Here is a 21,752-nt window from a genome sequence, read left to right on the forward strand (position 1 = left end):
GCCCTTCTACTCCCCCCGACATCTAGACTTGGGGACCTTCCATGAGCCGATTTGGGTTCACAGAGCAGACCCTCTGAGACACTACAACTCTGAGTGTAAGGACCTATTCAGAAACTGTCCCTGCTCCCTTTCCCCCAGGGAATTTACAGGTAACAAAGCCCAGATACAAAGGTGGGTCAGGCCAGGTGGAGACATCCAATCAGTGGGGAGATGCATACTGTCTCCCTGCTTACCAAGGAGTATGGGCCCCGCCCTTTGGGAGCCTTTTGGCGCCAATCCCAATCAAGGTGTAATAGGCTGGTTCAAATGTCTACTAGGGTAAATTCTAACTCAACTGGTCACCTAGCATCACTGTGGAGTTTCCTGTATGTGTTACAATCTCATTGGCCACCTGTGCGTGGCCAGACCCGACCGCATGGCCTTTGCCCTTAAAAGCTAGTCTGTGAAACAGAGAAGGGTTGCCCTCTCTTGGAAGAGGTGTGGCCCCGAAAGTTCGGTTAGATTCTTGATGCTTGGCGTGAAATAAAGCTTTGCTTGACCTTCGCTTTGTATCAGTCTCGCTCCTTTAATCACGGACTCATTATTGGGGCATAACAGTGAGAACTCTAGGTGGGCCTCTCATACTCTGCTGTACCAGCACAGAAGAAAGGAATGATGGCCAGAGCTGTCTCTGGAAGAGCCCCTGGGCCTGCCCTCTATATAGTTACCCGGTGATGACAGAAAGATCCAGGGCTCATTGTCTTGTTGCAAGCAAGTCAAAGACAGAACAAAGGAACTGGAACTTGCGGAGTATGACTTTTAACATAAAGAATGACCCTTTTTACAAGTAAACATAGACGAGGAGAGATCAGTTTATACTAATCAGATTAACTCTTCTCCATAATGGAAGAGTAGTAAAGGGCAGGAGAGGAATCCGATTTCAGGTAAGATGGAGAATGCACACCCCATCCTGTCTCTTCAACTCAACACAGCTATAAAATCTGGACGGAAAGCATAGAGCAGGTATTTGGGGACTCTGAAAACTGAATAGTAGCAAGCAGATCATTGAAGACAAAAATTCAAAGTACCATCTAACTGATGTTCAGTTCATAGGATTTGTTCCCCTGTGGCATCCTTCTAGCTTTTACTGTCAACCCAGAATCTTATCTCCAACAAAAATTCCATCAGGAATGAAGTTAGAATAAAAATGTCAAAAAAATGTTCTCAGATGGAGGAAATCTAAGACGATATTTTTGCTAGCAGACTTGTTCTAAACGAATTGCTAAAGGAGGGGTGCCTGGGTGGCTCGGGTGCTTAAGCAACTGCCTTCAGCTCAGATCATGATCCTGGAGTCTCCAGGGCTCCCTGCTCAGCTGGGAGTCTGCGTCTCCCTCGGACCCTCCCTCCTCACATGCTTTCTCTCTCCCATTCTTTCTCTCAAACAAATAAATAAAATCTTTAAAAAAAAAAAAATCTTAAAAAAAAATTGCTAAAAGAAATTCACTAGGTGGAAGGGAAATGATACCAAAAGGAAGCTTGGAACATTAGGAATGAAGGAAGAGCAATAAAAATAGTAAATACCTAGGTAAATGTAATGCACTATTCTTTTTCTTCTTTAAAACATGCTTAATGGTTGAAAGCAAAAAAAAAAAAAAAAGGAAAGAAAAGAAAAGAAAAGAAAACCTCCAATGTCTGATGGAGTTTTCAGTATCCGTGGAGATAATGTATAACATAAGTACAAAACAAAGGGGCAAGAATAAAGAGATTTATATGGTGGTAAGTTTTCTGCATTATGCCGCAAGGGCTAAATACTGATTCCAAGTAGACTTAGAAAAGTTAATATGGACATTGTAATGCCTAGAGCAACCCATAAACACACTATTCACATAAATAGAGTTAAAATACACAATAAATAAAATATAATAATAAAATATGTTCAAATAACTCAAAAAGAGAAAGGAAAAGGGAAGTAGAAAATAAAAAAAAAATGTAATCAGCTAAAAGCAAATAATGAAATAGTAAGATCTAAATCCAAACATAGCAATAATTACATTAAATGTAAATGATATAAACCAGGGGTCAACAAAGTTTTAAAAAGGCCAGATAGTAAATATTCTTGACTTTATGGGCTATATACAATGTCTGTGGCATATTCTTCTTCTCCCAAAACGGTGGTAGGCTGGACTTGGCCAAGGGGCCATTGTCTGCCAACTGTGGTCTAAGCACACCAATTGAAAGACAGAGATTGGGGTGCCTGGGTGGTTCAGTCGTTGAGCCTTAGCCTCCGGCTCAAATCATGGTCCCAGGGTCCTGGGATCGAGCCCCGAACTGGGCTCCCTGCTCAGCAGGAAGCCTGCTTCTCCCTTTCCCACACCCTCTGCTTGTGTTCCCTCTCTCGCTGCATTTTTGTCAAACAAATAAATCTTAAAAAAAAAAAAAGAAATAAATAAATAAAGAAAAACAGATTATTTGATGAATTAAAAAGTAAAAGAAAAAAGAAACAATGACCTAACTGTTAGGCCCGAATAATGGGTCCGTGATTAAAGGAGCGAGACTGATACAAAGCGAAGGTCAAGCAAAGCTTTATTTCGCGCCAAGCATCAAGAATCTAACCGAACTTTCGGGGCCACACCTCTTCCAAGAGAGGGCAACCCTTCTCTGTTTCACAGACTAGCTTTTAAGGGCAAAGGCCATGCGGTCGGTCCTGGCCACGCACATGTGGCCAATGAGATTGTAACACACACAGGAAACTCCACAGTGATGCTAGGTGACCAATTGAGTTACAATTTACCCTAGTAGACATTTGAACCAGCCTATTACATCTTGATTGGGATTGGCGCCCAAAAGGCTCCCAAAGGGCGGGGCCCATACTCCTTGGTAAGCAGGGAGACAGTATGCATCTCCCCACTGATTGGATGTCTCCACCTGGCCTGACCCACCTTTGTATCTGGGCTTTGTTACCTGTAAATTCCCTGGGGGAAAGGGAGCAGGGACAGTTTCTAAATAGGTCCTTACACTAACTACACAGTTTATAAGAAACTCATTTCTGTTTGAAGGATGTAAATAGGTTGGAGGGATAAGGAAAGAGGGGATTCTTCTTAGTGCTTCCCTAGGAGGTAAAAATCCCAATGAATGTACCTTCTAATGTGGGCTGAGATGAACTTCATAGAGAGTTCTCCTTGCTATTTCCTTCCTCTTCCCTTTTAGGGAGGCCATATTTTTGACAATTTCAGAGTTTAAGAACATAATCCTGAAACTGAAAGTGAAGGATGGCTCTGAGTTATCAACCCTGAGCTCTTTATGCCACACAAAGGCCTTTGGACACTCATTCTGTGCCCATTTACCCTTCTTTTGTATGATAGTAAATACATTAGCCCATCTCACAGTCTTATTGGGTGAGAAACAGTAAGTTAAAAGGGAGGAGAAATAAGAAACATGCATAAGGTAAAGTAAGAAAGGTATGTGACAGTGATGTGGGAAACAAAGGCAGAAGGAAATGTAGATAAAAATTAAATGCCCTTATAACCTGCAGCCCATTGACAAATACCAGAGGTGAGCAGAGTATACAGTTCCTCCAGAAAGCTGCCAACAGTCTTAACAGTTAATGCCTTGCTGGAATGAAAAACAGCCTTTGTTTGACAATAGCTAAACCTCAGGTTTCCTGAGTCGTCTTTTAGCATATGAAAATCCTTATGAAACTTCCCTAATCTTTCCTTCCCCCAACGCCAAAGTATATCTTCAGTTGCTCCTCACAATCCCGTGGAGGCAGCAGCTCTTTCTGCCCATGGGTCCTGTCCTGGTGCTTTAATTAGACCACCATTTTGCACCAAAGACATCGCAAGAATTCTTTCTTGGTTGTTGGCTTGCGACCCCACCAACACACCAACATCACCAAAAAACACTCAACAACTACATCAATAGGGGAACCTGGCTGGCTCAATTGGTAGAGCGTGGGACTCTTCATCTCGGGGTCGCAAGTTCAAGCCCCACGTTGGGTGTGGGGATGACTTTAAAAATTAAAAAAAAAAATCTAAAAGAAGAAAGAAAGGTATGTGACAATACAGTTGTCACTGAAGACTGTGATGGCAACTTAGAGGATTCAAGGAAGGGTTAAAACATAACCACTCTTGGCTGAGTTTCTATTCAGGGATGACTATCATATGTTGGATCACTTTCATTTTCCATATCTGTTCTATTCTTTGGAAGGGCTATGATTGCTTTTTGTTCTCCTGCATTTACTTCGATCACCTGAAGTCTGCTTCTCCGAGAATAATTTTATTTTTTGCTATACCAATTCTGTTCCTTACTCTGTGCTCTCTATATCTGTAAGGATCAGAGCAAGAGAACAAATGAAGGAGCCATTACCTATATACCCAAATATTTAGACATTATCAATCAAGCCAAGAGACCATTAAATACAATATGGTCCAACCTCCTTTTTCGTGGAGGGGAGCAGAAAATGCCATCCCCAAATATGCCACTTTGACACAAGGATTGTTTTGAACTGAAAGCAACTTGGAGGAAGTCAATACAAGGAAAGTTCTCTGCTCTCCCCCTATTTTCTAAAAGCAGGACAAAGATCTGTAGTGGTGTCCCCTCTCTTTTCACTACCAGGAAGGACAGAAATGAATTATCAGAGGGAACTCTAGATCAGCCCAGAGATTGAATCAGAGGACTACATTATAAACCTTTTCTACAACTAGCCCTTAGCTATCATTACTTCTCCATAGATTTCGCTTTCCTACAATTTGCTGTCCCAGGAAGCTTGGAAGTCCTCATCCTTTGTCTTGCTACTTCCCTACAAAATAAGAGTTCTTTGTTAAAATGCTGTGTAAGCCCAAATTCTAACCCACGCCTACTTACTCATCTCTGACCACTGTACAGTTAATGTAAGGACCTATTTAGAAACTGTCCCTGCTCCCCTTCCCCCAGGAGATTTACAGATAACAAAGCCCAGATACAAAGGTGGGTCAGGCCAGGTGGAGGCATCCAATCAGTGGGGGGATGCATACCGTCTCCCTGGTTACCAAGGAGTATGGGCCCTGCCCTTTGGGAGCCTTTTGGGCGCCAATCCCAATCAAGATGTAATAGGCTGGTTCAAATGTCTACTAGGGTAAATTGTAACTCAATTGGTCACCTAGCATCACTGTGGAGTTTCCTGTGTGTGTTACAATCTCATTGGCCACCTGTGCGTGGCCAGACCCGACCGCATGGCCTTTGCCCTTAAAAGCTAGTCTGTGAAACAGAAGGGTTGCCCTCTCTTGGAAGAGGTGTGGCCCCGAACGTTCAGTTAGATTCTTGATGCTTGGCGTGAAATAAAGCTTTGCTTGACCTTCGCTTTGTACGAGTCTCGCTCCTTTAATCACGGACCCACTATTGGGGCATAACAGTTAATAAACTTTTGCTTGTTTTTTTCTTGTAAATCTTTTATCAGTCTAATTTACGGACCCCAACCAATGACCTTAAGCTGGAGAAGGGGAAAACAGAGTTTCCTCTCTCACGCTTGACAAATACACTTTCTTATTGACAAATTACAAAATATGTGGATAAGCAATGGTTTTCATGGTTTTATGTTGTTTCTACATGACCATAATTTGCCAAATCAATGAAGATGATGAATGTCATTGTCACTGGCCACATATGGGTGTTCTGTTCCTGGGCCAGCAGCATGTAGACGAATGCTAAAATAAAGACTTTCCTAGTTAATACCTTTTTATCTACTCTAAAAGATTTCTTTCCTTCATTTCAGCAAAATCACTAGGTATGTTGTAATAATGAAGATTTTCACATGATTTGTTTACTTAGTGATGAGAACACCTGGCAACTTCCCCTCCCCCACCTCCTGGGTGGGATATGTGTAACATTCCTCCTGAAAGTGCCAACTTACTTAATGTTAATGCCTTACTAGAGAGAAACACAGCATTGACAATGGCAAGGCCTCCAGTATCTTGTAGGTCCTCTTCAGCGTATGGAAGTTCTTTTGAGGGGCACCTGGGTGGCTCAGTGGGTTAAAGCCTCTGCCTTCAGCTCAGGTCATGATTCCAGGGTCCTGGGATGGAGCCTCCGCAAGGGGCTCTCTGCTCAGCGGGGAGCCTGCTTCCCTTCCTGTTTCTCTGCCTGATTGTGATCTCTGTCTGCCAAATAAATAAATAAAATCTTAAAAAAAAAAAAAAGTTCTTTTGAAAACCTCCCTTTTTCTCTACCCCCAACTCCCAAGTATATAATCAGCCCTCCCTCACCCCTCTCCCAGCCACTCTGCTACTCTTTCTGCCTAAGGGTACTGTCTCTGTCTATTAATATAGCCACCATTTTGCACCAAAGACATCTCCAGAATTCTTTCTTGTTTGAGGCCTCCAGACCTCACCCCACCAAACCTCACCTATACCTTAAATTACATCATTAGGACAGGAAAGATCTAAAGGATTAAAAAATGAAGTGTACTCAAATTAAAGAAAATTTAATAGTTTACATAGAAAATCTAAAGTAAATGGAAAAGAAGTTGCAAAATAAATTGTTTCAATGGTCTTTATAGTTTTCTCCAAAACTGAAGTTTCCCTACTGAAAGACGATATAATTACAATGAACAGAAATAAAAAATAAAGTTGGCATTTTAATATGTAACACAATCAGGATGTCTGGGTGGCTCAGTTGGTTAAGCGGCCGCCTTCAGCTCAGGTCATGACCCCAGGGTCAGCTCAGGTCATGAACCCCTCCACTCCTGGAATCGAGTCCCACATTTGGCTTGTAAGGGCCTATTTAGCCAGAGCAATTCCATCTCGGTTAAACAGTGATTTTGTTGTTTATGCAGTAAAACTTAAACTGACCCTGCCCCCACCCCCTGGGGAACTTACTTAAAAGCAAGTATGGGAAACCAGTAAAATATGGTTGACCAGTCCCTGATAACAGAGCCCAGAATACAAGGATGAGTCAGGCCAGGTGGAGACATCCAATCAGTAAAGTGCACATACTGTCTCCCTAACTACCAAAGAATGTGGGCCCTGCCTTTTTGGTGCTTTTTGGGCACCTTTTGGGTACCAATTCTGACCAAGGTGATAGGCTAGTTCGAATAGCTACTATAGGGTGAATTGTAATTCAATTGGCCACCCATGTGTGACCTAGCATGACTGTGCAACTTTCTCTCTGTGTTACAATCTCATTGGCTACCTGTGTGCGGCCAGGCCCAACCACACGGCCTTTGCTCTATAAAAGCTAGTCTGTGAGGCTGGAAGGGGTCGCTCTCTGTAAGAGGTGGCCCCAGCTGGTTGGTTCAATTCTTGATGCTGGAGCGAAATAAAGCTTTGCTTGACCTTCGGTTTGTATCAGTTTCACTCCTTTGATAACAGACCCTAACAGACTCTTTGCTCAGGGGGTAGCCTGCTTCTCCCTCAGCCTGCAGCTCTCCCTGCTTGTGCACTCTCTGGCAAATACATAAATAAAATCTTTTAAAAAATGTTTAACATGATCAAAGTAAATATTTTTATATTGATAAACTTTTCTCAGTTTTAGTGTTTAATAGCCACAGGATTACCAATGTTAAGAATTAACACCATGGGGATATAGCTATTCATTAAGCGTCTGTCTTCGGCTCAGGTCATGGTCCCAGGGTGTTGGGATTGAGCCCCACATTGGGCTCCTTGCTCAGCGGGGGGAATACTTCTTCCTCTCCCTGCTTGTGCGCACTCTCTCTGACAAATAAATAAATAAGATCTTTAAAAAAAAATAACACCATGTTTCCATGTCTTGAATCTACATAGGAACACATTTAAGAATACGATGTAATATATTTTTTTAAGATTTTATTTATTTATTTGACAGAAATCATCTGTAGGCAGAGAGGCATTCAGAGTGAGAGGTGGGGGGAAGCAGGGTCCCTGCTGAGCAGAGAGCCTGACGTGGGGTTCGATCCCAGGACCCTGAGATCGTGACCGGAGCCAAAGGCAGAGGCTTAACCCTCTGAGCCACCCTGGCGCCCCTGGTTTGTTTAATACTACAAAATGTTCCCTGATACGATGTGCCATAATTGTGAATAATGCTCTAATTTTTTAGTGTTTCTGAACCAAAAAATTGGATGCAGAGAGCAAGATGAAAGGATGCTTGACTTTACCGGCAAACAACATTGCTTTAGGCAAGAGTCTCAGGGATGCATCATATCTGACACTAAGTACTAGACAAGTTAGTTGGTCCTTTATTTTTCCTAAAGACTTCAGCTCAAACCCTTCATACACTCCTGAGCAGCATGCATTTATTGATTTTGTTTTCTTGGATCTTTGAGATATCATCTGTCCTCTAAAATCAGGGGTCAGCATCTCTTCTGCTTCTGTGTAAGGGTATATATAAGAAACTGAATTTATTAGTTATGGTATTCTTTCTGTCTTTAATTCATTTAGTTGAAAAGGAAAAGTGTCTTTTTTCATATCATTACATTTAGCTCATCTTGTCTTTGAGTTCTTATTTTATAAAACTCTTTGTTTTTATTGAGTTGCTTTATTGAGAAACCATTACAGAACACTATCCTTACTTCTTTGAGTTATATTTTCTTTGACACTAGGTTCTATATCTTTCTTTCTTTCTTTTTCTTTTCTTTTCCTTTTTTTAAGGATTTAATTTATTTATTTGAGAGAGAGAGAATGAGCGGAGAGGAGGGGCAGGGGAGAGGGAGAAGCAGACTCCCGGCTGAGCAGGAAGCCCCACGCGGACTCAATCCCAGGACCCTGGGATCATGACCTGAGCTGAAGAAGATGCTTCTTTTTTTTTTTTTTTAAATATTTTATTTATTTTATTTGACAGAGAGAGAGATCACAAGTAGGCAAAGAGGCAGGCAGAGAGAGAGAGGAGGAAGCAGGATCCCTGCTGAGCAGAGAGCCCCATGCGGGGCTCGATCCCAGGACACTGGGATCGTGGCCTGAGCCGAAGGCAGCGGCTTAATCCACTGAGCCACCCAGGCACCCAAGAAGATGCTTCTTAACCAGCTGAGCCACCCAGGGGCCCTCTATATCCTTCTTTCTAATCTTGTTTCTTTCTTGCCCTTAAAAAAATATTTTCATATTTCATATTTTCATGTTTTTATGTAGGTGGCTTTAATTTACTTTAATTTACTTGGATGCAGGTGATCTCTCCTCAAAAATTATTTTCTCATTTTTACGTGAACCCTGTTCATCTTACCCTCTGAGCCATACCTGGAGGGTTTAGTTCTCATGCTCTACTCTTCTGTAGCCTAAAGTCCTGGCACTGATGCGGGAGAGCTCAGCTGAGATTGCCTGTAGCCTTTCTTAGAAGACTGGGCTAGTATCTTTTTATTGATTGATAGATCTATCAACAGACTTTGCTTCCCCATGATGGATTGGATGGGGAGGAGGCGGTGATGAAGGAGTAATTGTATTTCCATTGGAAGGACAAATTTCCCTGCAGTGTGTTTCCGTTAGAGAGAGTCATAGTTCCACCCCTCATTTAACCTGCCTTCCCCCAATAGCTGGGAAAAGGCATTTTTGGGAGCTTAGTCTGGCATCAATACTCAGGGTGGATTGAAATGGAGGAAGTTGGACTCAGGGAGACCAGAGAGGCAACGGTAAAGGTGAGAAATGAATCAGGTTGAAAACACTGAGTGGGAAGGAAAAAGAGTAAAACACCTTTGGAGGGGGGAGAAAACCCCCAAATCTTCAGTGACAGAAGAGCTGTAGATAACCCAGGATTGGGAATAGACAAAATTTATTTAACCGTGGGGCACCAAAAAATTGATAATGCTGTCTGCTGTGTGATGAAAACCATATTGATTTTTTGAAGGTGCAGAAAAAGATGAACTCGGTTCGGGCATCCAACTCCTTCGAAAGTGAAAAAGCAAGCAAATAACACTGCATGTATTGTACAATCTCAATCTGTTCCACATTTATTACTAATATAATATATATTATATATAATACTATATATACCATGACCTATAGTATTATGTATAATTACTATATTAATAATATGATAGTATTTATTATTACAAGTATTACCTATTTTTATTTTTATTTTTTTAAAGATTTTATTTATTTATTTGGCAGAGAGAAAGAGATCACAAGCAGGAAGAGAGGCAGGCAGAGAGAGAGGGGGAAGCAGGCTCCCTGCTGAACAGAGAGCCCTATGCGGGGCTTGATCTCAAGACCCTGAGATCATGACCTGAGCTGAAGGCAGAGGCTTAACCCACTGAACCACCCAGGTGCCCCTGTCCCCCCATTTTTAAAAAACGCTTTAACACCTTTTTGCATTTACGGAAGACCTACATTAGTACCTGTGTTCACTGACCGTAAGAAATACCTGTATTCACTGACCGTAAGAAATCTGAGGAGGATTTTTGCTTTTACAGGAAAAGTTTAAAAAAAAAAAAAAAAAGCTACATCCATTCAGCGTCTGTTTTGCAGGGAACTGTTCAAGAGGTAGCATGCATTCCAAGTACCAGAGAGGCCCCACCAAGTTCCTGACTCCAGATAACGCCCAGCATCTTAGCATCAAGCTGCCAAAGCTTTCAGCTATGTCTGTGAGCATCTGGGCTTTACCTGGATTTATTTTGTGCATCCATTAACAAGATGTGTCTAAAGTCTCAGAAAAGCCCAAGAAGTCATTTTTTGGATCTGGGACGACTCAAAACCTTTTCCATGTGAATTAGTGGTATTTGCTTCACTGTTATATGCCATTCTGGCTTATGAAAGTCTTCATAGGAGCGCTGTACTTTTGGATGGCGGGAGAAACCTGTACATTGTATTTTGTACACTATCTATGATTATTAATAAGAGAGCGATATGTATTGCTGGGAACAGTGTTCATTTTGTTCTTGGTCACTATGTGTGGATTTCTGAAACTATGCCCCTTCCCTCTTTCTCCAAAACAGTGCTAAAGTAAGGCTATTGGACTAGCAGATGTTCCCAAAGCTTCAGAGGATAATTACAATTAAGTAGAAAGCAAGGTCAGACTGTGGGCTCCTCTTTGCTCTCCCTATAAGTTTTCCTGCCCTTCCACTAGAGGGAACTTCTCTCTGCCTCCACTGTAGTCCCTTCCTCTCTGCCTTCTTTTTTCCAGGGTCCAATTCCCTCCTCCGCACCAGCTGACAACTCCAAAATTTCTTGAGACTTTACCATGCAGAATAATCTGTCGAAATATCTTCCATCCAGACTGCCCAGGTTCCCTTGCATTTCAAAGCCAAAGAGGTTCCTTTTGTTGGTTTCTGAAAGGATAAACTGCTCAAATTTCCTTGAGCTTTTTACAAGGACACCGTTTCCCTAGGTTACACTAGTTTTGTTTGTGGACAGGTGGCATACGCACATTATGAGCCAAGCTCTGTTGTATCGACGATTCTCAGGTATCAGAAAAGCTGTAAGCCTGGAATGTTGTCTACCCCTCACCCCCACCACCCCAGTGAAATGTGATACTGGAGTTATTTGCAGAATAGCAAGGGGGTTAAGACCCTGGGTGCCTGCTCTGACTGTTACTGACTGAGTGCCTAGAGGTGAATTTCTTCCCCTCTCTCACACTGAATTATCCCATTCTTTTTTTTTTTTTTTTTAAGATTTTATTCATTTATTTGACAGAGATCACAAGTAGGCAGAGAGGCAGGCAGAGAGAGAGGAAGGGAAGCAGGCTCCCTGCTGAGCAGAGAGCCTGATGTGGGGCTCCATCCCAGGACCCTGGGAACATGACCTGAGCCGAAGGCAGATGCTTCAACCCACTGAGCCACCCAGGCACCCCTGAATTATCCCATTCTTTTTTTTTTTTTTAAAGATTTTATTTATTTATTTGATAGACAGAGATCACAAGTAGGCAGAGAGGCAGGCAGAGAGAGAGTGGGAAGCAGGCTCCCTGCTGAGCAGAGAGCCCCATTCGGGGCTCGATCCCAGCACCCTGGGATCATGACCTGAGCTGAAGGCAGAGGCTTTAACCCACTGAGCCACCCAGGCGCCCCAAATTATCCCATTCTTAAAGAAGATTTTGTTGCAATGATACCATCTAGCTCCTAGGAGAGGATGAAAGTGAGGTAATGAATGGTCAAAACCTACTACCATTCTTGGTGTATAATATGTGCTCAATAAATAGTACCTAGTTTGGCCAATATATATATAAATCCAAGGAATCTGAGTTGGTAAGAAATGTATACGTCCATAGTGTAGTGTGTCTTTTAGAAATCTTTTTGATTGCAAATAACAGATACCTTGGCCTACGGCAGCTCGAACAATTAGGGGTCTCTCGAACTTAAAGAACACAATCTGGAGATGGTCAGTTTGGGACTGACTCGGTGCTCAGCAATGTCATGAAAGTCCCAGACTCCTTTTGTCCTCCTGCTCTGCCTAGCTCAGTGTAGGGTTTTCATTCTCAGGCTTGTTGGATTCATGGTCACAAGATAGCTGCAGCATCAATAGGCCTCACAACCACATCCCAGGCTGGAAAATAAGAGAAAAGAGAAGGGGCCAAAGACTTTCCCATTGTAACAATTTCTCTTTTATTTCATAAATTGATGCCCTTCTCGGGGCTTACTGCTCATTTCTCCTTGGTTGGGGTTGACCCGCATGGCCAAACCTGGTTTAAAGGCTGAAAAGTCAAGTATTTACTTCCTATGCCTCAGTAGGAAGAATAGAGCATGAGAACGAGGCAAAAGTAGGGAATGGGTGTTGATACAACCTATGTCATCTGTCACAAAGATCTGGAATAATTTGGAGAACAGAGGTGGTCATTTCTATACCCCAAGGACCTAGGGAAACTAGAGTCTCAGGACATAGTACATGCATAAGGGTTTTGCTTTTAGCCAAGTTGCTGGAAGAAGGAAAGGGGCTCTGTTCCTTTTCACTGACATCTCTCAAGCGGCTGTAATGCTACTGGGACTACACAGTTGAATAATATTGGCACGGTCACCATCTTTAGTGGTAGAGGAACACATACGTGTCCAACAATATGATATTCTGTCCATAAGGATAGGCACGTGATGTTGTGGGGGAATTATGGGGGGGGTTATTTGGTCAGACTGGGCAATCAAGAAGGGCTGCCCAGAGGAGGTGACTCTGGTGCTGTATTTTGAAAGATGCCAAAGATTCTAGAACATGAATGACGTTGGAAATATATTGTAGGTAGAGGACATGTGTGCAAAGGCCTGGAGGTTAGGAGACCACACAGATGATTCAAAGAATCCTGAAGAGCTGGTTAGGACTGGGTCGTAGGATCTATGTTGGGATCTAAAGTGAAGCAGGACTAGAGAGATAGGCAGAGGCAGGCTCAAGAAAGCCTTGTTTGCCAAATGAAGAAATTGATATGGTGCCATGGAAGGATTTGAAGTCCGAGAACAATATGATCAAATTCAAATGTTTTTTTTTTTTTTAAAGATTTATTTATTTATTTGACAGACAGATCACAAGTAGGCAGAGAGGCAGGCAGAGAGAGAGGACAAGCAGGTTCCCTGCTGAGCAGGGAGCCCGATGTGGGGCTCGATCCCAGGACCCTGGGATCATGACCTGAGCAGAAGGCAGAGGCTTAACCCACTAAGTCACCCAGGCGCCCCCAAATTCAAATGTTTAAAGAAGCTGGCAGGCAATCAAAAGGATGGCTGTATGGAGAAAGAGGGTGAGATCAGAGGCAGAGCAATTAGAAGGTTCCTGGAAGAATTGGGGAGAAACAGCGAATGGGATTTGCAGAAGAGTGATTTCCAGAAGAGCATGGAACTGTGGGGAGTGACTTCATTGTAGTGAGGGCAAGAAATGACAAGGTGACTCAGTTACCTGGCTTTGCCACATCCTAGACCTAAGGGGAGTTGGACACAGGCTTATGATTGGTTCAAGACTGACCAGCACATTGAGGTTACTTTTGCTCTCTGTCCTATATATATACCCCAACAAAACTCAGGAGATCTGTGGATTGAGAGTGAGGCTTACTCATGTCCTTTGAAGGCAAGCAATGATGTGAAGGTGTGTCTGGTACCTTCTGTCCGCTGCCTTACCTCCTCTCAGCCTCCCGTCTGGTGTCAGTAATGGCTGGAACGGATAGTTCTCTGAGGGCTTTGGCTCATTTCTCAAGGAGAGTCTCTCACCTTGAGCATGAGCTGTGTGTGCCTCCTTCAATGCAATGGGAGAGGACGACCGTGGGTTTTTGCTCCGCCCACCCAAATGCGGAGCCCCCCCCCCCCACCCCCGATGGAAGGAGCCAGGCTTCCCAGACCACCACGTGGAAGGCTGACCTGCTGAGCACATGACTGATCTGTGCGGGGGGCACGAGTGGCAAATGCCACCTCGACTCCCTTGCGGTCTCTGAGATTCGGGGGACATTTGCATGAGCAGCATTTGCAGAGCGCTACCCACCATCTGACTCCACGGAGGGCTGCTCTCTTGACCAGGAGGGCTATGGCTCCCTTAGAGTGTGCTGTGCATAGCTTCCTCGGCCGTGTGGTGGCCCCACTTACCGCTCCAGGAGAGAAGCCGGACGTTCACAGCATCCCGTGCAGTTAGATGTGTGACCTGATCTCCGCCCACCAGATACACGGGTTCGGGGCAGACTGTGGGAAGTGAGCCCCGTGAAGGCAAGCACCCCTGTTCAGGTAAAAGCGGTGGCAGAGCTGTCAGCTAGGGCAGCTGGGCTAGCGGTTTGCCGTCTCATGCACAGCACCACGTTGTGACCTGCGGGGTCTTTGCAGCCAGAGCACTGTAGTATGGGCTCAGCAAATGTTCCCACCTCCCTACCCTGTGAGCCTGGCGCCCATCCTTCCACAAATTTTGTAACCTACTTAGGAGTCTTGATTCAATTCATTTCCTGCTTAACTAGGGGTGGAGTCTTATGGGCTGAATGTGTGTGTCCCTGTACTCCCAATTTTTTTTTTAAGATTTTATTTATTTATTTGAGAGAGAGAGAGTGAAAGAGAGAGCACAGGCGGGGAGAAGGGGCAAAGGGAGAAGCAAGCTACCCACTGAGCTGGGATCCTGGATGTGGGACTCGAACCCAGGACTCTGGGATCATGACCTGAGCCAAAGGCAGACGCTTAATGACTGAGCCACCCAGTCGCTCCTAATTCTTAGACGGAAGCCCTAACCTGCAGTGTGATGGTGTAAGGAAATGGAGCTTTGGGGAGGTAACTGGGTTTAGATAACCTCAGGAGGGTAGAGTCCCCTGATGGGATTAGTGCCCACGTGAGAGGAGGAAGAGACACCAAGGCTCTCTTACTGCTGTGGGGAGACACAGAAAGAGAGCGGTTCTCTGCAAACCAGGAAGAAGGGTGTATATAACCAGGAACTGAGTCAGCGGACACCTAGGTCTAGAACATCTGGCTCCAGACTGGTGAAAAAATAGATTTCTTTTGTTCAAGCTACTCCATCAATGGCATTTTGTCACGGCATCCCAGGCAGACGAGTACCCTAGCTATACTGGCTTATTAGGATGTAGGTTCAGCATCTAAAACAGAGACCCACAAACAAGATGAAATAGTATATGGTGGATATGGTGGCTGTGTGGTGTTGACAAACTGGTTGACTCACCCTAGAGCATTGCTGTTATCTGCCAAGATAAGCCACAGCTGGTCTGGCCTTCTAAACAGGCAGAAACAGAAAGAGAGGCGGTGTCTCGTCCCTTGAGGGCCATGACCTAGAAATTGAACACATTACTTCCACGTACATGCCATTGGCCAGAACAGAGTTAAATGGCCAAACCCAGGGGACAGAGAGTCTGGGAAATAGAGTCTTTATTTTGAGTGGCCTTAACCTTGCTAACACCTGCGGGGGGTGAGGTTTAGTCCTATCAGAAAGAGACGGAGAACAGAATGCTAGATGGAAACAAATAGTTCTGGCACAAAGTATAAGAGAAATTTGTTTATATTGCCAGAAAAAGAACACACACACACACACACACACACACACACACGGTTCTTTAGTGAACAATACTGCAATCTATTTCTTTTAATTCTGATCACTCATGGAAGCCAGGCTGAAAAATCTCATTGCTGCCTCCAAGTGCTGATCAGTTTCATTTCATGCCTATCGACCACTTCCAGAATCAGCCCCTTTTAACTGGGAGCCTCCCCAGATCCCGACTTTTCAGGGGTTACCGTCTCTGGCATTGGGTCCTGGAGAAAACGAGCCCCAACGATACATCTTATAAATGTTAAAGATAGTGTGGTAAGCACAAAATACATATTCTTAGCAAAGAGGTCAGGAGACATCAAGATGGACTAGAGTTCATGAGCATGGCTTTCTTAGTGCCCAGTGTTCTCACCATACAGGCACTAGGCTGATGGTCATGCAATCTGCCTAACCAGGGCCCTGTCCTTATATCACAGGAAGCCCCGAATAGGAAATTAACGAAGTCCCTTATAACTCCAATCAAGTCATCCAGAAACTCGGGCAAAATAATCTTAAAGGATTGCAAACCACATCATTTGGATCTAATATTTAGGCCCCAGGCACCATTTCTCATAATCCTATTGGTGCCATTTTGCTGTGTTGTTTAAAAAATTATATGTTATGGAAATGATTAATCATCACACAACTACAACCTACCTCACCATGACCTGTCTGAGACACGAGCACCAGGTCACCTCCTTTGCAAGGCCCCGGAGAGACCCAGCACAGCAGGCTAGCCAGAGCATGCCCCAACCCCACTCCCAGTTACTTTTTATTTTTTTTTAAGATTTTATTAATTTATTTGACAGACAGAGATCACAAGTAGGCAGAGAGGCAGGCACAGAGAGAGGGAGGGGCAGGCTCCCTGCTGAGCAGAGAGCCTGATGCTGGGCTCCATCCCAGGACCCTGGGGAAGTTCTGCTTACTAGCTTGACACTTGGGTGGTGTCTGGGAACTTGGGTCTCAGGAGAGGTCCCATTGTTTTTTGTTTTTTTTTTTTTAAGCTTTGGTAAAGATACAGCATATGGCATGCATCTTCATTTTTTTTATTATTTATTTATTTATTTATTTATTTATTTTTATTTGACAGACAGAAATCACAAGTAGGCAGAGAGGCAGGCAGAGGGAGAGAGAGAGGAGGAAGCAGGCTTCCCGCTGAGCAGAGAGCCCGAGGTGGGGCTCGATCCCAGGACCCTGGGATCATGACCTGAGCCAAAGGCAGAGGCTTTAACCCTCTGAGCCACCCAGGCGCCCCGAGAGGTCCCATTGTTAAGTGGCAAGTGTAGCTCACTGTGCTTAACCTGATTGTAGAAACAGTAGGGTTTATGTTGAACACCTGCTATCTTTCTGGGAGTCTGGAATTTTCTTTGGTTCAAGTCAAGCAGAGGCTATCTACGTGGTCAGTCCCTAAAAAGACCTTGGGCACTGAGTCTCTACTGACAACATTTCCCATCTGTGGTCACAGCTCATAGCTCGGGAATCTGTGTGATTCCAATGGGAGAGGACACTTGGAAGCTTGTGCCTGGTTTCTACCAGACTTCGCTCTCTATGCCTTTTTCCTTTGTTGATTGTGCTTGGTATTCTTCTTGATGTAATAAATCAGCCGTGACTATGACTATGTGTTGGGTCCTCGGAGTCTTCCTTTTGAACCAACGACTGAATGTAGAGGTGGTCTTGGGGATCTCTCAGATGTACAGTAATAAAAACTCATCAACAGGGTTGTTACATCTGCCATATATAGAACAATTTAACATCCATCTTTCCATTAGAATGCAAACTCATGGGGTAAGGACCATGTCCTATTTATAATTCTGTCTTTAGCATGGAGGTATAGTGCCTATCACATAAATGATTAATTCCTTTTTCTGAAAAACTAGTGGGAGAAGCCGACTTAGTGGGTTAACTGGAAAAGTGGATGCTATGGATTTGACACCAAATTTCATTTCATTTTAGATCATACAGATAAGCAACCCAAATTATGGGAAAATACTTTAGGATGAATACATCTTATATTGTATCCCAGGGATAGACCTAGCCCATATTCCTATGTTATGAAATGTGATTCTAGGTATTTTTACTCATCTATATTTCCCCCTGGTACTGGGTTAAATAGTGAGTGTCTCCCCTAAATTCATGTTTTCCCAGAAGTGAGCTTCTTTGGAAATTACAGATAAAATTGGTTAAGACAATAAGATGGGCCCTAATTCAGTGGCCAGGGTCTTTATGAAGAACAGTACGCCGAGACACAGAGAGACAGAGAAAAGATGATGTTAATAAAGACACATGTAGCAAGGGAAGGCCACATGAAGACCATAGGAGATAGCAGTGATACATCCTCAAGCCAAGGACACTAAGGGTTGCTGGCGACCACCAGAAGCTAGGAGAGAGGCATGGAACAGATGCTTCCTCTAGACCTTTAGGAGCCACCAACCTTGCCAGAACCTTGGTCTTGGACTTCTAGCCTCTGTACCTGTGAGAGAATTGATTTCTGTGGTTTTAAGCAAACTTGTAAGTAGTACTTGTTATAATCATCCTAGAAAACTAATATATCCCTTAAGTTTTATGTAAAGAAGATGCTTAAATTTCTTTCTTTTTTCACTTCTAGGCAATTGGCAAGATCTCTTAATCACAGCGGTACAACTTTTATATTTTGTCTCTGTAACTTTACATAATTATGCATAAATATACATATTTTAATCTGTAAACATAGGCCTTTATTCCAGCATACAAGTTCTTATTTCTAAATGAACATGTCTAGATGGTTTCCTTCAGCCAGCTTTGGAGCTGAAAAAAAATTACCAAAACCCATAATCTTGTGTGAATCCATTTGGCTATTTTGAACTTAAATATTCTTTATTTGAATATTTCTCCTTTGGAAGAAATGACATGATACAAATCCAGTAAGTATATATTCACAAAAGCATAGTCTAAATATTTTCTCTTCTGAGAAATCAGGGAAGCCGTTTACAGAGAGTAGAAGAATCCCACGAATCCTAGAGCAGTAAGTTGATCAAAATGGATTTCAAGTTCTTAAAAATACTTAGGGGCACTTGGTCAGTGGTGGAGGGAAGGAGGGAAATAAAAGCATATTTACTTTTATGTAAATATAAATACTTTTATGAAAAGTTGACTTAAGTAAACCTGGTTAAGCAACAAAATTGGTAAATCAGCAATGCCTACTGGGTACTTACTCTGCAATTAAGACAAGATAATTATCATTATTATTGTGAGCATGAGATCATTGCTGATAGTTTTTTTTCCTCTCCAACTTGCTTCACCCAGCTCAGGGTGAAGGATTGTCCAAATTCAGTCCCGTAGGGAAGAGTTGTTAACAGTAGCAATATAAAGAGAAATAAAAGTAAACCTATGCTTTTGAGTTTCAAAACAGACTTCTGTTTTAAAATGTAGGTTTTATTATTATTCAAGATTGGTGTGACCAACAGATGAGGAGCTACCTGCCACTGAAAAGATGATTTGTTGTATTTGCAGATTCTACGAAAAGAAGGCATGCGGTGGAGAAGCGTGAGGGCCGTCAGGAGACAGAGAGAGTCAGGGGAAGGTGTAGGCAAGAGCAGTTACTGTGGGGGAGGAATAGGAAGGCAAGGTAAGCAGGCATAGGGTTGGCTTGCTGGGATAATTTCGTGGGCTTTGGGTGTAGGGTTGTCCGGAGTTGTCCAGCACCCGGCCCCAGGTGATTAGCGCTGGGGGAGGTTGGTCCTGAGTGAGCGAGCCTGATGGAGAAGGTCAGGGGAGGTGAGCTCTGGGTTGGCTGGTTTACCCTGGAAAGGCACTCTCTCTTGTGAGTCCTTTACTATCTCTAGGAATTGGCTAATCCTGGGAGGGGCGGTCTCTCTGAGTCTGCAAACCCTAAAAGGTCAAAGCATAAAAATACAGAAAATAAAAAGGCATGAGCAGCCTAACTTGAAATCTATTTTTTTTAAAGATTTTATTTACTTATTTGACAGAGAGAAATTACAAGTACACTGAGAGGCAGGCAGAGAGAGAGAGAAGGAAGCAGGCTCCCCGCTGGGCGGAGAGCCTGATGCGGGACTCGATCCCAGGACCCTGAGATCATGACCTGAGCCAAAGGCAGCGGCTTAACCCACTGAGCCACCCAGGCGCCCGAAATCTATTTTTTTAATTATAAAAATGTTCAAATGGATCCCCAAACAGGTAAAACAGGGTAACAATCCCCCATTTAGGCATGGTTCAACCTAATTATCAACAAATCTCATTTCATCCAGCCCCGACGTCTTCTCCATCTTCCTCAGCATTGGACAGTTTGAAGCCAATTCCAGATGTCTTATTTTACCCATAACTACTTCACTATTCTCTAAAAGAAAAGAATTCTTCTTCTTTTTTTTTTTTTAAGATTTTATTTATTTATTTGACAGAAAAGGAGAGAGATCACAAGTAGGCAGAGAAGCAGGCAGTAGGGGAGGGGGAAGCAGGCTTCCTGCTTAGCAGAGAGCCCGATGTGGGGCTCGATCCCATAACCCTGAGATCATGACGTGAGCCAAAGGCAGAGGCTTCACCCACTGAGCCACCCAGGCGCCCTGAGAAAAGAATTCTTAGAAAAAAAAAAAACAAACAAGAAAACACCCCACACATAACACTCTTGTCATACATTATTACATTAGCAAATTAGTGAATTCTTTGCTGTCATCAATTATCCAGCTAGCACTTTCATGTTTTCCCTTGTCTCACCACGTTTTTCAAAGTTTGTTGGTTCACGTTAGGACACGCAGAAGGTGCAAACATTGTACTTGATGATAGATCACTTAGGTTTTCTGTTCATTCTAAATTGTCTTCCTCAGGGGTGTTACAGTAGCGACACACAGAAAAGGTAAGAGTCAAGTTTCTGCTTATGAGTTTCCCGAAAGACCTTTCAGTCTTGCCTCAGGGACAGTGGGGGAAAGCATCTTGAGTTTCTGAAGATCCTGTCTTTTAAGTTTTCAGAGTATGGTGTTCGTACTATTAACAGCACACGTGGAGGAATGCTTGGTGTGCCATCTTTTTCTGCCCCCTTCCTCAGGGGGCTGAAAACATCCAAGGACTGGTAGAAGGGTCGGAGTTGGATTAGCTCGGAATCTGCTCCGGGTCCTCTCTGCCGTGTCTGCCAGTGGGGAGGCTTGGGTGGAGACAGAAGTCCTAAATATGTCTGCGGATCAGAGGTATGGAAATAAAGAATAGCCACATGAAAAAATTGAAGGTGAGTGATCTTTCCATACCAAGAGAGTCAGCCACCGTGACTTGTAATTGGACAGACTCAGAGGCAGGAAGAGCCATGAGAAAGGCTGAGAGTAGGAAAAAGGACATGCGCCAGGTATGGCCTCATTGGAAATTGTGGGCACTCGGAAGGTGGTGGCAGCTTAACCACAAGTGGGGCTTCCTATGGGATCGGAAAGGGATGCATACTTGGTTTCCTCTTCTGGGTCCTGAGTTGGAAGCAGGGACAAAAATTAGGGAAGCTGTCTGTTATTAATCAAGTCCTGGCCATTAGGGGCTGATGGTCAGGCTTCCAGGGTTGTCACTCCAGATCACTGGCTGACTTCCTGCAGCTCTCTGCCTTGGAGCAGGCTGACCTCCCTGGGCTGGGGACTGTAGAGAAGGGGGTGGTGTCCTGGGCAGGTGGTGCCTGGTTGTGGGTCAGAGATCTACCTTCATCACTAGTCTGGTCCTTGTCTGTGTGCTCGGTCTCTCAGAGAGCACCCGCGTATACACCCCACGTGCGCCCTGCGGAGTTCTCCTCCTGCCTTTCGGCTGTGGCAGGTGTGAAGCAGATGCCGTAGAGGAAAAACATCCCATGTCCCCCAGGTACCCCCCTCAGAGCACCTAGAAAGAGCTGAGAAGGGCGTGCTGGGAGGTCACGTTCTCTGAAAAGAGTAATCCATGTGGTTCAAGGATCAGAGACCAGAGAGAAACACAGGACCT

At 43.8% G+C, this 21,752-nt stretch overlaps 1 long non-coding RNA gene across 1 annotated transcript; it reads left to right on the forward strand.

Moving 5' to 3' along the window:
• The first annotated feature begins 5,241 nt into the window (after window positions 1–5,241).
• Window positions 5,242–21,460, forward strand: LOC116589167. Its single transcript, XR_004285219.1, has 3 exons — window positions 5,242–5,386; window positions 18,142–18,143; window positions 21,450–21,460. It is a non-coding gene; the product is annotated as an uncharacterized LOC116589167 (long non-coding RNA).
• Window positions 21,461–21,752: the final 292 nt, after the last annotated feature.

The sequence above is a fragment of the Mustela erminea genome, chromosome 4 (genome assembly GCF_009829155.1).
Source record: "Mustela erminea isolate mMusErm1 chromosome 4, mMusErm1.Pri, whole genome shotgun sequence".
Classification (NCBI taxonomy): Eukaryota; Metazoa; Chordata; class Mammalia; order Carnivora; family Mustelidae; genus Mustela; species Mustela erminea.